This window comes from Rhinoraja longicauda, unplaced genomic scaffold (genome assembly GCF_053455715.1).
Source record: "Rhinoraja longicauda isolate Sanriku21f unplaced genomic scaffold, sRhiLon1.1 Scf002446, whole genome shotgun sequence".
NCBI classification, from domain to species: domain Eukaryota; kingdom Metazoa; phylum Chordata; class Chondrichthyes; order Rajiformes; family Arhynchobatidae; genus Rhinoraja; species Rhinoraja longicauda.
Window position 1 is genome coordinate 7,501 of NW_027603659.1, and position 3,933 is coordinate 11,433.

The window sequence follows — 3,933 nt, forward strand, 5'->3', positions numbered from 1 at the left end:
CTGGACAATGGAGGACCCGGCGGGGGGGGGGGCTATGATGAACAAAGGGGGACCTAGTAACTTTGTAAGTGCCCTTAATGTGGTGACTACTTGCATACCCTGGGTATGCAAGCGAAGAATTTCACTGTGACTTGTCACCTGTTCAATAAAGAACTCAGTTCAATTCAAAACTTCTCTGGGTCTGAACGTCTATGTTTCTCTTTGTCCGTCTCTCCCTGCCTCTCATCTCTCTCCCTCCCACTCCCTCTCTCTTTCACGGTGATTCCCACTCATCTGTCCATTTCCGTCTCTCACCGGTGGGAGGGCACAGCCTCAGGATTAAAGGGCGCTCTTTCAGAAAGGAGGTGAGGAGGAACCCCTTTAGCCAGAGGGCGGTGAATCTGTGGGATTCTTTGCCGCTGAGGGCTGTGGATGCCACAAGTCAGTGGGTAGTTGTTCAGGCAGAGATAGATAGATTCTTGATTAGAACGGTTGACAGAGGGGTTATGGAGAGAATGGGGTTAGGAGAGGGGATCTTATCGAAACGTATAAGATTATTAAGGGGTTGGACACGTTAGAGGCAGGAAACATGTTCCCGATGTTGGGGGAGTCCAGAACCAGGAGCCGCAGTTTAAGAATAAGGGGTAGGCCATTTTGAACGGATATGAGGAAAAACTTTTTCAGGTTGTGAATCTGTGGAATTCTCTGCCTCAGGAGGCAGTGGAGGCCAATTCCCTGAATGCATTCAAGAGAGAGCTGGATAGAGCTCTTAAGGATAGCGGAGTCAGAGGATATGGGGAGAGGGCAGGAACGGAGGGGGTACTGATTGAGAATGATCAGCCATGATCGCATTGAATGGCGGTGCTGGCTCAAAGGGGCCGAATGGCCTACTCCTGCACCTATTGTCTCTTGTCTATGATACCACAGAACTTTATTTATCCCGGAGGGAAATTGATCTGCCAACAGTCATAAAAACGCATGATACATGAAGTTAAAGTGATGAGCGCGAAGTATTGGGGTTGTGCAAGGATTGGAGGGGGGAATCAGTCTCAGTCTAGCCCACGACAGCAGGGGAGGGGTTGTACGGTTTGATAGCCACAGGGTAGAAGGATCTCCTGTGGCGTTCTGTGCTGCATCTTGGTAGAACCAGTCTGTTGCTGAAGGTGCCCCTCAGGTTGGCCGGTGTGTCATGGAGGGGGGGGTGAGCAGTATTGTCCAGGATGCTCTGCAGTTTGAGGGACCATCGACCCGCCAAGACCCCCCCGTGAACCCAAATCCAACTCCGCCCCCAGCACGGAGCCGGCCTCCCCGATGAGTTTGTTGGTGTGGGGTCGGGGGTCTGGATATGATTGCTAAGACATAGAAACAGACATACAAAATAGGTGCAGGAGTAGGCCATTCGGCCCTTCGAGCCTGTATGCACCGCCATTCAATATGATCATGGCTGATCATCCAACTCAGTATCCTGTACCTGCCTTCTCTCCATACCCCCTGATCCCTTTAGCCACAAGGGCCACATCTAACTCCCTCTTAAATATAGCCAATGAACTGGCCTCAACTACCTTCTGTGGCAGAGAATTCCACAGACTCACCACTCTCTGTGTGAAAAAAAACGTTCTCATCTCGGTCCTAAAAGACTTCCCCTTATCCTTAAACTGTGTGACCCCTTGTTCTGGACTTCCCCAACATCGGGAACAAGTCTTCCTGCATCCAACCCCTTAAGAATTTTGTAAGTTTCTATAAGATCCCCCCTCAATCTTCTAAATCCCAGCGAGTACAAGCCGAGTCTATCCAGTCTTTCTTCATATGAGAGTCCTACCATCCCAGGGATCAGTCTGGTGAAGCCTTCTCTGTACTCCCTCTATGGAAAGAATGTCTTTCCTCAGATTGGGAGACCAAATCTGGTTGTCCCGGGAGGCGTGCTTCCACCAGGGCCCGGCGGAGGCACGAGACTCCCACAGTGTCTAGCCGATGCACTGCAGGCTGGCCAGCATGGGCCAGCAGGGACATCGTGGGCAGAAGGGCAGTGGTGGCCGTAAGAGGCACAGACTCACGGCCGTATTTGTGTTCTAGCAGAGAGACCATTGTGCCTGCAACTCTCATCCTGATCGCCCTGCTTACCATCGGGGAGATTGTGCCAGAAGGTAGGGGTCTGTCTGTCTGTCTGGTCAGTGTGTGAGGCTTCCATTTATAACTCCCTGCAATTTCTCGCGGTCGAGACAGACATGTCCCCGATCATATAAGATTATTAAGGCATTGGACACGCTGGAGGCAGCAAAACATGTTCTCAATGTTGGGGGATTCCAGAACCAGGGGCCACAGTTTAAAAATAAGAGGTGGGCCATTTGGAATGGAGATGAGGAAAACGTTTTGCACTCCGAGAGTTGTAAATCTGTGGAATTCTCTCCCTCAGAAGGTAGTGGAGGCCAATTTTATGGACGCTTTCAAGAGAGAGCTAGATAGAGCTCCGAGGGATAGCGGAGTCAGGGGTTATGGGGAGAAGGCAGGAGGGGGACTGATGAGAATGATCAGCCATGATCACATTGAATGGTGGTGCGTACAGGCTCGAGGAGCCGAATGGCCTCCTCCTGCACATATTGTCTATTGTCTATTGTCTATACTCCAGTAATGCACATTTCACGGTCATTAATACGGTCCGCGATACGGTATCAGGTGTTTTACTGTGATCTTCCTCCTGTGCCGACTCCTCGTCATGTCTTCGCATTTGTCCAACAGTTCATTTGTGGTTAACCCCACTCAGTACCTTCTTTTGTATATCAATACAGTTTGTGTTACATGGACAATCTTAGTAGTCATCTTAGTTCGAATATTCAGATCTGATCATAGTTGTTACTTATGTCAGATCATTAGGTTAGGTGAGGTTAGACTACGTCTATTATCATCACATGTTCCGAGGTGCAGTGAAAGGCGTGGGTTTGCACGCTATCCATTCAGATCAGTTATACCATCAGTTACATTCAGTTTAAAGTCCTGGAGATGGAGCGAGGAAGATACAGAATGCAGAATATAGTTCATTGCATAGAATGTCATGCTGAATATTGTCACGTTGCGTTCTCGCGTAGAACTGGACACGTGCAGTTGGAGAACTCGAATTCTGTGAAAACAGAAAGCAAAGAATTCCTGCAAAAATATGACTTACTGTGCCGAGGTGCAATGCTCGAACGACGGATGAAGCAATGCTTCTACGACCGATGAAAGATCCTGCTGGTTTTTGGTGTTGTTGTAAACACTGAAGGTGACAGGCGCTTTAGGTTTTAGCTTCAGTTTTAGGTTTTAATATTGTTGCATGTACCGAGGTACAGCAAACAACTTTGTCCTGCATGCTATCCAAAGAGATTACATTTCTTATGAAATGACACTATCGGTTCAAACTCGTGGACAAAGGGCACTTGTGTATGCGGATCCACTCACAGCGTGGTAACTGTATGGATTCGCACAGCGGGTAGAAGACATATAGAATGAGCTGCAAAAGGAGGTGTTTGAAATAGAAACTATAACATCATTTAAAATACATTTGGACAAGCACATATAGGAAGAGGTGAGAGTGATTCGCGGCAATGGCGGCAGTTGGGACGTTGTAGATGGGGTACATTGATCGGCGTTGGCAGGCTGGGTGGAAGGACCTGTCCCGGTGGTGTATGATACATGACAATAGATAGAGCAAAGTGGAAGTTACAGAGTGCAGAATCCATGTATCAGCACTGCAGCGCATGGTTGTACATCTGTAACTCAGACGAAGTTCAATGTCCGTGATGGGGTGGAGGAAATTGAATTATAACCCTAGCCTATGGAGGGACCGTTCATAAGCCCAATAACGGAGGAAATGAACCTATTCGTAAGTCTGGTGGTGCGCGCTTTCAAGCTTCTCTCCCATTTTGCCGGATTGGAGTTGGGGAAAGAAGAACTGAGCGGGGTTGGCCAAGTCTTTGATTA